The sequence below is a fragment of the Macaca mulatta genome, chromosome 2 (assembly GCF_049350105.2).
Source record: "Macaca mulatta isolate MMU2019108-1 chromosome 2, T2T-MMU8v2.0, whole genome shotgun sequence".
Lineage (NCBI taxonomy): Eukaryota > Metazoa > Chordata > Mammalia > Primates > Cercopithecidae > Macaca > Macaca mulatta.
The window spans coordinates 163,694,706-163,707,810 of record NC_133407.1 but is presented as its reverse complement, the minus strand read 5'-3'; the positions used below and the strand labels follow the sequence as shown (position 1 = coordinate 163,707,810).

Sequence of the window (13,105 nt, the reverse complement as noted above, 5' to 3'; positions counted from 1 at the left end):
CAACATTTCCTTAAGCCAAAGCCTAACCCAGAGCGAGGCCAGAACTCTCTTCAATTCTATGAAGGCCGACAGAAGTGAGGAAGCTGCCAAGTTTGAAGCTAGTAGAGGAAAGATGCCCTCTCCATACCATAAAAGCACAAAGAAAAGCAGTAAGTGCTGATTTAGAAGCTGCAGCAAGTTATCCAGAAGATTTAGCTAAGACCATTGATGAAGATGGCTACACTAAACAACTTCTATATGCCATTAAGAATATTCATGATTCATAGGAACAGGAACACAAGTTTGGAAGATGATACCAATCCTCCTGGATGATTTTGAGGAGTTCAAAATTTCAGTGGAGGAAGTCAGTGCAGATGTGGTAGAAATAGCAAGAGAACCAGAATTAGAAACAGAGCCTGAAGATGTGACTGAACTGCTGCAATCTTGTGATCAAACTTGAACAGATGAGGAGTTGCTTCTTATGAATGAGCAAAGATAGTGGTTTCTTGAGATGGAATGTACTCCTGATGAACACACTGTGACTACTGCAGAAATGAGAACAAAGGATTTAGGATATAATCTCAGCTGATAAAGCAGCAGCAGGGTTTGAGAGGACTGATTCCAATTTTGAAAGTTCTACTAAAATGCTATAATGCCTGGGGTGCTGGCTACTGTAGCCTCAGCTAACCAGGAGGCAGAAGTATGATGATCACTTGAGCCTAAGAGTTTGAGTCCTGCCTGGACAACACAGTGAGACACCCATCTCTTTTAAAAACTAAAACAAATATAATGCTATCAAACAGTATCTCATACTACAGATAAATCTTTCGTGAAAGGAAGTCAATTAATCCAGCAAACTTCATGGTTGTCTCATTTTAAACAATTGTCACAGCCACCCTAACCTTCAGCAACCACCACCCTGATCAGTCAACAGCCATCAACACTAAGCAGCAAAAAGATGACTATTCACTGAAGGCTCAGATTATTAGCATTTTTAAACAATAAAGGATGTTTTAATTAAGGTTGTTTAGACATAATGTTACTGCACTTAATAAACTACAGTATAGTGTAATCATAACTTTTATATGCACTAAGAAACCAAAAAAAAATTGTGTGATGTGCTTTATCATGGTGGTCTGGAACCAAACCCACAATATTGTCAATATATGCATATATTAAATAACATTGTCCCAACTGATCACAGTTACTTATAATCAAATCCATATTGGTATTTATATTTGCCTCATCTTCCTCCCTCTAAAAGCTTGCTTAACATCTCCCAATCCTCTCCCCACAAAAGAAAGAGAGAGAGAGAGGGGAAAAGAAAGAAATGAAAGAAAGAAAGACCGGCCTTTAGAGAACCTGGCAATGCCGTTCAAATAGGGCATGTCCAAGTCCACCTCCTCAAGGAGGAAGAGTACTGTCAGATTAAGTGGGTCAATTCACAAAGCAGTCCACTTAGCATTTCTCCCCACAAAGTTCTACTAGAAGAGATGCTAACTGGGCTCTATTAAATAAAAGCCACTGGAATAACACAATCCTGTACTCACAGTGGGTCTACCATTGGGACTCGGTTCCTTTACCACTGCCTGAGAAATAAAATAAGACTGATCCTCTTATTGGTGGGTCATGGAATAACATCTTAAGACATCCAACGCCAAAGCAGTGTGTCTCCCACACTGCTTACTCATTATTTGCAGTGTCAAAAGTAGATAAGGACATTAAAGTAGGAAACAATTTCCCTTGAAACAGAACTTTCATCCTTGGGAAATATGTACATGCCTAACTGCCCTTTTTAAAATGGTCTTTGTCATCTCCTACTGTTAACTACCTGACTTAATGATATACCAGGATAGGACTAGCCCAAGTCTGCTAGCTGTGACTGCTGGTGAATTTCTTTATACCATACCTCTACAACCTGCAGAAGCATTTAACACATACTCATTAAAAAAAAAAAAAATCAGTAGAAACTTTAAAAGGTTTGATGTGACTATATGCAAGTAACAAGACCAAGGTTCCACTGAAGACTTTCCTGAGCTGTGTCCCTCCAAGATTATGTCCAACACAGCTCCCAAGTTCCATGTACTTTCATGCATCCTAGATGAAACTGTAATAAAAGTTAACTACAAAACAAAAATTTGTAGTCATCCTTTTTTCTCACCAATTTCCATTATAAAAACTGAAACTATATACCCATGTGAAGAGTCCCACAGAATATAAGGTTTTAATACTTAATATGGTAAACACAGTGCTAGCAATAACTTTATAGATCAATAATGTCAACAAAAAGCCATCTGACCTATTACCCTTAAGGTGTTACTTAAATTTCATGATGCCCCCTAAATTTAATCAAGAAGAAAAATACTGTTTTCCTTATCTTAAGACCCTCATACACACACCCTCGTCACAAACCTTTGTCCTAGGTATCTCTAGTATCCACTAAAGAGTAAAGCAAACACTAACGGAGAAGAGAACAGTGTACCTGACCATCCAGGTACCATGAAAAGATGAAGAAATGGTGACTCTCAGAGGTCAAGAGCAGCCAATTTCATTAAGATCTCCATCAAGGCAGATGATGCAGCACCTTCCTGAAATAAATTGTGACCCATGTAGGCAATATGCACCATTATTTACAAATGAGCCTGAAAAACTGAACTGCTGAATTGAAATTTAAAACAGAATATATCAGTTTTATTCAACTTTTCAGGTAGGGTAAATATTCCAAATATTCTAACCAACAACATAAATGGACTCCAAAAATTAAGCTGGCACTAAACAGTCTTAGGTTTTAATGGCTCACACCTATAATCCCAGCACTTTGAGAGGCCAAGTGGGAGGATTGCTGTTTGAGCCCAGGAGTTCAAGACCAGCCTGGGCAATATAGCGAGATCCTGTCACTACAAAAACAAAAAAAACTTTTTTTTTTTAAATTAGCCAGTCATGGTGGCACACAACAGTGGGAGGCTGAGATGGGAGAAGTGCCTGAGCCCAGGAGGTCAAGGCCACAGTGAGTCATGTATGCTCTCCACTACTGGAGCCACTACTGCACTCCAGCCTGGGCAACAGAGCAAGACCCTGTCCCAAAAAAAAAAAAAATTCCAGATTCATGATATTGCTGGGAGAGTATAATACACATTCTTTATGGTACCTGTCCAGTCTACATACATAAAGCCTAATTAACTACTAATTTTCTATTTTTTCAGCTTACATTTTCATTGCTATGTTAATAGTTAACATACGTACACACATCTCTCTTCTCTGAAAATCTCTTTCCCCTCCCACTGGGTAAAGTGCCTGAATATGTTCATCTAAGTATTTATCAAAACAACAACAAACTCCCTACCTCGTGAGAGAAGCAGATATTATTTATACAAATAACTGCTCCATTAGATAATAAATGAAAAGAGACAAAAGAGAATGGTGGGGCACAATTAAGTCCATAATGGAGTATCTAGAATCCCATTAGGGGAGGTCCCTCCGAAAAAGTAGTATTTCAGCTGAAATTCTAAAAAGTGTGAGAGGGTAGCGGGAGGAGGGAAGCAATGGGGTGGGAAGAGATAACATTAATGGCAGAAGGCATGTAAAAAGAAAGATCTTGAAGAAGTTTAACAAATTGAAAATAAGTGGACAGTCACACAAGACTACATATTGTATGATCCTGTTCATATGAAATGTTCAGAATAAGCAAATCTATAGAATGAAGATAGACTCACTAATCTACCTGGTTGTCTAAGGCAGGCAGTGCATGTCAGGAGATGGGGAGTGACTGCCAATGGATAGTAAGATTCTTTTGGGGGCCAGGCATGGTGGCTGATGTCTGTAATCCCAGTACTTTGGGAGACAGAGGTGGGCGGATCACTTGACACCAGTAGTTTGAGACCAGCCTGGCCATCCCTACTAAAAATACAAAAATTTACCTGGGCATGGTGGCGGGTGCCTGTAATCCCAGCTACTTGGGAGGTTGAGGCATGGGAATTACTTGAACCCAGGAAGCAGAAGTTGCAATAAGCCTGGGTGACAGATCTCTTCTGGAGGGCTGTTTTTTAACCTACAACAGTTCTGTCTGTTCTTAGCAGAACAAAACATCAGAGATCTAATAAACTAGAAACAGCAAAGAACAGAAAAAAACATAGTGAAAAATTAATTGCAGGGAAGAAAGGAAATCATAATAGTGAATGCAGAGGGAATCACTTAACAGATTAAAGTAATTCTGGAGAAGATGATAAATGTGAAGAACAAAGATGATCCAACATAAGGATAATTATTGTTCCAAAAGTAGATGCCACACATGAATAGAAAATTTCCTTGAAGCTTTCCTTGAAATTGAGAGCACTATCTGCAGGGCAAAAAGGTACAATGTATGCAAGAACTGACTCAGGATGATCAAAGTACTGTGGTTAAACTGAAGGATAAAAAAGAGTCTACCAGGCCTCCAAACAGAAAAAAACATAGTCACCTAAAAGTTAGTCAACCTGAAAGGCAGGCTGGGGAACACATGGTGCAGAGACGCAGAAGATGTTTGTAGAAAAACCAACACACTAAGTTATGAAAAAACAGGCCAAACTTCTAACACTGTTTGGCTTATGACCTTGAGGAAGTCAAGGAATGTCCTTTTTAGGGCTTAGTTTCCCTATCTGTAAACTGAAAGGACTGAATAAATACGAAATTTAGAGCCCCTTCAGCTCTGAAAGTACGTTGGACGGTAGCCAGATTAAGAGGATAAAAATGTCAAACACTGGGTTTTACACCTTACTTTTCCCCTTCCAGCTCTTATTAAATCATAAGTTGGGAAGAAAGAATTTATTTCAGACATTCCTCCTACCCCCAAATATACCTATCATATTTCATCTCACAAATCAGCAAATATTAAAAAATAAACACTCAAGGTGTTAACAAGGGATACAATAAACTAGGCGCTCTCAAATATGATTTTTTAAAAGCCTTAAAATTTTCCCCAAATATCAAGCAAGGGATGTTAGGAAAAAACAATAAAGGAGGAAGAGTTACTTGTAAGGCATCTGCTGAAGCAAGAGCAGTGAAACAAAGGATACGGGAGAGAAGTGGGGTAGTTTATAATCTATAGAAGTTGTTCTCAACGTACAAGCCAAAGAGAACCTGTAAGGATTTATTACTGCAAGGGGGTCTGCAAATCCACACAAAAATAAACCACTGCTGGAAACAGAGAAATAAGCAATGCTAAAATAAACCACTGCTGGAAACAGAGGAATAAGCAATGCTATACCGCCAAATACACACACACACACACACACACACACACACACATTTTTTTTTGTTTGTTGGTTTTTTTGAGACAGAGTCTCACTCTGTTGCCCAGGTTAGAGTGCTGTAGTGCCATCTAGACCCACTGCAACCTCCACCTCCCGGGTTCAAGTGATTCTTATGCCTCAGCCTCTCAAGTAGCTGGGATTACAGACATGCACCACCACATCTGGCTAATTTTTGTATTTTTAGTAGAGATGGGCCTTCACCATGTTAGTCACACTGGTCTCAAACTCCTGACCTCGAGTGATCCACCCACCTCGGCCTCCCAAAGTGCTGGGATTACAGGCGTGAGCCACCGAGCCTGACCCACATTGATTTTTAAATATGAAATCTTGAAGTATAATTTTCCTTAAAAGCAGCGGGACAAAAAATTAGCCAGGCGTCATGGCAGGCACCTGTAATCCCAGCTACTCAGGAGGCTGAGGCAGGAGAATCACTTGAACCCAGGAGGCGGAGGTTGCAGTGAGCTGAGATCGCGCCATTGCAATCCAGTCTGGGCCACAGGGCAAGACTCTATCTCCAAAAAAAAAAAAAAAAAAAAAAAAGGCAGGCACAGTGGCTCACGCCTATGATCCCAGCACTTTGGGAGGCCGAGGCAGGCGGACCACTTGAGGTCAGGAGTTTGAGAACAGTGTGGCCAACATGGTGAAGCCCCGTCTCTACTAAAAATATCAAAAAAGTAGTCAGGTGTGGTGGTGCACACCAGTAATCCCAGCTACTTGGGAGGCTGAGGCAGGAGAATCACTTGAACCTAGGAGGCGGAGGTCGCAGTGAGCCAAGATCACGCCACAGCACTCCAGCCTGGGTGACAGAACGAGACTCCGTCTCAGGAAAAAAAAAAAAAAAAAAGCAGGAGCAACAAAAATGAAGCCCTATTCTTTTACCCAGTACTTCCCTTTCTAGGAATACGGCAAAAGAAAGTAAAAAGAAAATGGAAGAAAATAATTGATTTACAAAGATATTCATTAAGGCATTATTTACCACATCAATAAATTAGAGCCAATCCAGATGTCCAATAGCAGAGAATCATAAGGTAAACTACGATACACTCACAATGAACAGAATATTATGTACTCATTAAAATTACATTTTCCAAGAATATTTAATGGTTTAGGAAAATATTCATGACACAAGATTACATAAAAAGGCAGAGTATATAGCTACAAATTGCTATATATTGTGATTCCAATTTTGAAAACAAATGCTACACAAACACACCAAAAAGTAAACAGGAGTTTTCTCTAGATAGTGAGAATACAGGCAAATTTTTATTTTCTTTTTTGTATCTCTCTGTAATTTCCAAATTATCTACACTGAGCATATAAAATGTTTTAAAGATAAATTTGCTTGAAGTTCTAAAAAGATATTCAAAGATATTCTCTCCAAAGAAGTATTACTGTCACTGGGTTCTAAAAAAAAATCCAAGTATGCTTACAGAACACTTCGAGCTAAAAAATCAGCAACTATTTCTTGAATAATTTATCCTTAGTTCTAAAATTGAGTGTAATCAGCAAAGAGATGAATTGAGTGCCTCATTCATAGTCAACGTTTATTCTTCAATTAGGCATTGTTATATTCAGTACACAAAAGAGTGACAAGAGAATAAGTTGGCTAGAGCACGACTTACTGGGATGTATGTTTAAAAGATTTCGTAAAAGGCTGTATGTTTATTTAGACTCAACTTTAACTACTTAATTAACTACTATGTGACTGTCCATTTAAATAACAATTAATGAGGTATTATTACTATTTAATAGATAAAAGAAATGAAGAGACCAGCCTGGAGCCTCATCATACCATAACTAGAACCTGCTGAGGCAGATTTACCTCATGAGAAACTTGGCCCTTACCCAACAAACTATTTGAAACTTTCCAGACTATGCCACTAAGGCCATAGATCCGTCTAGCCTACAAGAGATTAAAAGGCCTAAATCTATCAACACCTCATATCCTTGTTTACCTAAGTCTCCACCAGAAATACTAGCCTCTCTCATTTGCTGTTAACTGTCACGCCCCTACTACTCCACACATCCCTCTCATCTGAATCAACTCCTCAACTCTACCTCTTCTGTGATCAGCAAACTCCACTTTCTAGCCTTATGGAAAACATAACTCCCCCAAATATGCTACTTTAATAAATCCCACAGAGGCTGATGTTATTCAGTTCCTCCACACGTCTCAAAACCATGTCCTTGCAGGCCATGGTGGGGCAGAGGTTGGGAAGATGGCATGGTGAGGCTGGGCAGAGACAGGCTGGGGCAGCGACCAGACATGGTCTCCGCCAGTGAGCAGCTGCAGCTGCAAGGAACTCACTATGGCCCTGCCCCCGCCACGGCTGCTCAGACACAGGTTTGACTTCTTCAGCAAAAAGGTAGATTCAGAAAAGCACCCAGGAAAGCTGAGCCTCAAAGATCAGACATAGGCACAAGTGTTGAAGCATACAAGAGAAGTGCTTTGATTCCTCCTGTGGAAGAAACAGCCTTTTATCCTTCTCTGTATCCTATAGGGACTCTCATAAAACCTTTATTTTTTACTGTTGGGTTTACAGGCTGTGCATTTGGATCAGCTGCTATTTGGCAATATGAATCACCAAAATTCAGGGTCCAGAGTTATTTTGATGATATAAAAGTTGATGGTTGGGATAGCATAAGACCACAAAAAGGAGACTTCAGAAAGGAGAATAACAAGTGGTGGAGTCACCTAAGCGATGGCCAGTAAACTGTGACAGATTATCACAGGTGCAAACAAATGTCGTCGTATTCTGTTGATAGAGAGTACCATCTCTGCAGCAGACAGTGATCAGATATTTCACATCTAATCCAGCCTCAAAAGTTCTTTCTTTTCCAGTGTTGCTGTCAACATTCAGTTATTTCTCCTTATTTCACACGGCAGCAAATATCTATGTTTTGTGGAGCTTCGCCTCCAGCACAGTGAGCATTCTGGGTCAAGAGCAGTGTTATTATCTGCAGGTGTTATTTCCAATTGTATCAGTTATGTGTGTAAAGTTGCCACAGGAAGATAGGGACCATCACTTGGTGCATCTGGCACCATCATGATGGTCCTTGCAGCTGTCTGCACTAAGATCCCAGAAGGGAGGCTTGCCATTATTTCCCTTCAGATGTTCACATTCACAGCAGCGAATGCCTTAAAAGTCATTATGGCCATGGATACAGCAGGAATGATCACGGGATGGAAATGTTTTGATCATGCAGTGCATCCTGGGGAACTCTCCTTGGAATATGGTATGTTACTTATGGTCATAAACTGTTGTGGAAGAACAGGGAGCCTCTAGTAAAAATCTAGCATGAAATGAGGATGGATGGCCCCCAGAAAAGGAGGTGGCTCTAAGTAAAACTGGGATTGGACAGTATAGGTGCATCTGGTCCGTGACGCCTGAGAACCATAGGAGCACATTGGCCCTAGAGTGACCACAGCTATGCTCTGGCTTGAAAGACATCAGCATCTGGCCTCCCAGTGTTTTCAGCTGTGTCCCCCAGTCTGTCTTTTAGAAGGTGAATTATGACAAAGTTGTGAAAAAAAGGTTTATATCTAGTTGGGAAAAAAAATCACATCCTCCTTATTCCCTATTGCCATTTCAGAACCATTATACTTTCTCGGTCATCCAAAAAAACTCTGCTCACTTGAGGTCCTCCTAGGCTAGTTCCTTCCCTACCAGCTTCTAAATGTTGGGGTTCTTCTAGGCTTGGTCCTAGACTCCCATTCTCTATCTTCTGTCTCCATACTCTCCCCAGATTAGCTTATGCATTCCCAGATCTTTAAATACATGGTATTTATCCAAATTGTTACCATTTGAGAGCTGTTGGTTCTCATATGTATTTCTGTAGACCTGACTACCCTTTCAACCTTTAGAGACTCCTATATTCAACTTCCCACTTTGGAGTTACACTTGTGTCTCATTTCCCTGATTAAAACTCCTTAAAGGCTTCAGCATCTTTTACAAAACCCTGTAAGATCTAGTTTCATTCTGATATCATGCCATTCTTCCCTTGCTCACAACCCTTCGGTCACACTAGGCTTCTTTCCATTTATTGAATACACAAAGCATTTTGCCACCTCAGGACTTTTTCACATAATGTTCCCTTTCCTTACAATATTCTTTTACCATCCCCATCCCTAATCCCTTCCTTTTTATCCTTTATGTCTCAGCTTAAACCTCACTTCTTCAGAGACGCCTTCTCTAGGACAATCCAATCTAAAGTAGTTTTCACCTGTTATTATATTCACAGTAACCAGTTCTTTTCCTTCAAAGCACTTAATCACAATTTTTAAATAAGTAAACACACAATCATGCCCTGACCATATTAGTCAAACTGTATCTTCTGTATGAATCAAAAACCAGTGAACAAATGTACTTACTCACAACCACACAGCTAACGAATGGAAAAATCAAGATCTGCCCAATCTAAATCCAGTGTTCAATACACTATAAAAACTTTTCCTAACAAACTCTGTTCAATACACTATAATAACTGTTCCCAACAAACTCATCTATTATTGTCTCAAACATAATGTAACTAGACCTAATAAGTCTTATTGTAAAAGAGTATGTTAAAATTCAAAGATATCGCACAATGTAAAAATTACATGGACCAAAGTGCTAAGTATTCAATGGTAGGTCTGGAATTTCAAAAAAGGTATAAAATAATTTTTATATCAACACTTCTTGAAATATTTCTAAAACACATTATTATCTGAGTAAGATGCAAACTAATTTAGCAGATAGCATTTCAAATTTTCATTAATAAAATAGTTGTATGGAATGAAACATAGAAATCTCTAGAAAAAACAATAATTACATTCCTAAATTAGCCCACCAAAACCCCTTTAATACTGGTTAATAGGCTTTAGAACTAATAATACAAACTTGAATCTGGGTCCAGGAAGCAAGGCCATGGAAAGAAGGCCCGTGAAAGAAGGCTGAGGATAAGAAAGGAGGGTAAGAACTCATTCTCAAGTCCTTGGGTAGCCAGGACTCTGCTACTTCCTAAGCCTTTTTTCCCATGGCCCACCTCATGTATTCAACAAGGAAGCAGAGGGACAGAGGGTGAAGTAGGAAAAGAGAAGGAGAAAACATTTAACAAGCAGCACAGTGTTAGGCATGTGACATACCGATTTTACTTACTCCCACCAATCCCACAATGCAGTTACCATCATCCTCTGTTTCACTGGGAATATTTAAATCTAAGCCTATACTCCTTCCACTACTTCTTAAGCAACCAGCCCTAAGTAAGTACATACTTAGCTCTTTAATGCACTGTCCATGAGGAGATAAGACATATCTGCAGTTTTTGCTAGTTTTTTAAATAAACAGTAAGAGCTCAAATATTTGTTGGATAAATGACTGAAATCAGTAAATGAATGAATGAGCAAAATAACTCAATTTCTGTGACTTTTCCTAATCATTTCAGACTACAGTGATTACTCCTCCCTCTGGATTAACACTTAATGTCTCTATTTATGTTGCCCTAGTCACTACATGAAGCTACTGAACACTTAAAAGTAGCAAAGTTTGAATCAAAACATTCTGAAATGCATAACAGATTTTAAGGACTACATATTGAAATGTTAATATTTTTATATATTGGGGTAAATAAAATATATTATTAAAATTAACTTCAGGCTGGGCGCAGTGGCTCACACCTGTAATCCCAACACTTTGGGAGGCCGAGGCAGATGGATCACAAGGTTAGGAGTTCAATACCAGCCTAGCCAATATGGTGAAACCTCATCTCTACTAAAAATACAAAAATTAGCCAAGTGTAGTGGCAGGCACCTGTAGTCCTAACTACTCGGGAGGCCAAAGCAGAAGAATCACTTGAACCCAGGAGGCAGAGGTTGTAGTGAGCCGAGATCGCGCCACTATACTCCAGCCTGGGCAACAGAGTAAGACTCCATCTCAAAAAAATAAATAAATAAAAAGCAATTTAATTTCATCCATTTCTTTTAAGTTTTTATAAAGTGGCTATTAGAAGCCAGGAGAGGTGGCATGTTCCTGTAGTCCCAGCTACTCAGAAGACTGAGGCAGAAGGATCACTGGCGCCTGAGAGTTCAAGTCCAGTCTGGATAAAATAGTGAAACCCCTTCTTTAAAAAATAAAAACGTGGCTATTAGAAAAATTTAATTATATATGTGGCTTGCAATATACTTTATGAACAGCACTGATCCATACCATCCATTTGGCAGCATATATACTTGTACTTCATAACATCTCATGTTAAATATTCAAATATGTACACATTTCATAGGGTTCCTTATCCTCATAATAATTGAATGTATTTTAAAGTAGCTTCATTAAGTTATGATTCACATAACATACAATTCACCCACTTAAAGTGCACACTTAACGATTTTTAGTACTTTCACAGGCTTGTGCAACCATCACCCCAATCAATTTCATTACCCCAAAAAGAAACACTGTACCTCTTAGGTGTCATCCCCCAATCCTTCCATTCCAGCCCTAAGGAAACAGTAATCTACTTTCTGTCTACAGATTTGCCTATTCTGGACATTTATATAGGTGGAATCGTGTAACACTTGGTCTTTTACGCTTGGTTTCTTTTACTTAGAATGTTTTCCAGGTTCATCCATGTTGTAGTATGCTTTGGTCCATTTCTTTTGGTTCCTCAGTAATATTCCATTTATGGAAATCCCATATTTGATTTCTCTATTCATCAATTGATAAATGTTTGGGTTGTTTCTACTTTTAGTTATTATGAATAATGCTATGAACATGTGTATATATGAACATATGGGTATATATAACTCGGCATGGAATTGCTAGATTATATGGTAACTCTATGTGTGTATTTTAAGAACTACCAGATTGTTTTCCAAAGCAGTTGTACCATTTTACATTCCCACAGCAGTGTATGAGGGCTCCAATTTTTCCATATCCTAACAAACATTGGTTATAATCTGACTTTTTTATTCTAGCCATCCTAATGAGTCTGAAGTGGTATCTCATGGTTTTGATTTTTATTTCCATAATGACTAATGATGTTGAGCATCTTTTTATGCACTGATACGGTTTTGCTCTGTGTCCCCACCCAAATCTCATCTCAAATTGTAATCCTCATGAATTGGAGGAGGGGCCTGGTGGGAGTTGACTGAATCATGGGGACAGACTTCCCTCTTGCTGTTCTTGTGATAGTGAGTTCTCACGAGATCTAGTTGTTTGAAAGTGTATGGCACTTCTCCCCTCATGCTCTCTCTTTCTCTCTCCTGCTCCACCACGGTAAGACAAGCTTGCTTCCTCTTTCATTTTCCACCATGATTTTAAGTTTCCTGAGGCCTCCCACCTACGCTCCCTATACAGCCTTTGGAACTGTGAGTCAATTAAACCTCTTTTCTTCATAAATTACCCAGTCTCAGGTAGTTCTTTATAGCAGTGTGAGAATAGACTAATACATACACTTACCAGTCATTATGTATATCTTCCTTGTAGAATTAGATATACATAAGTTCTATCTATTAAGAACCTGTGCCAAATTTTTAATTGGACTTTTTTTTTATTATTGAACTGTAAGAGTTCTTCTTGTATTCTGGACACAAGTCCTTTATCAGATATAATTTGCAAGCATTTTCCCTTTCTGTGTTTTCTCTTTCTTGATGGTGTTTTGAAGCACAAATGGTTTTATTTTTTATAATGTTCAATGCATCAATTTTTTCTTTTGTTGCTCGTGTGCTTGGTACCATATCTAAGAAGCCATTGCCTATCCAAGGTCAGAAAAACTTAATCCTATGTTTTCTCCTAGGAGTTTTAGCTCCTAGTTGCTTTAGCTCTAGCATTTAGGTATTTAATCCATTTTGACATAATTTTTGT

The 13,105-nt window shown here is 38.9% G+C and overlaps 1 protein-coding gene and 1 pseudogene across 4 annotated transcripts in view; one reads left to right on the top strand and one right to left on the bottom strand.

Annotated features, from left to right (window-relative positions):
- The window catches only part of GSK3B (glycogen synthase kinase 3 beta), a 269,829-nt gene that overhangs the window by 196,105 nt on the left and 60,619 nt on the right, over positions 1-13,105 (bottom strand). The gene's annotated exons all lie outside the window — the stretch shown is intronic.
- LOC106996795 (presenilin-associated rhomboid-like protein, mitochondrial pseudogene) lies at positions 7,459-8,614 on the top strand (annotated as a pseudogene).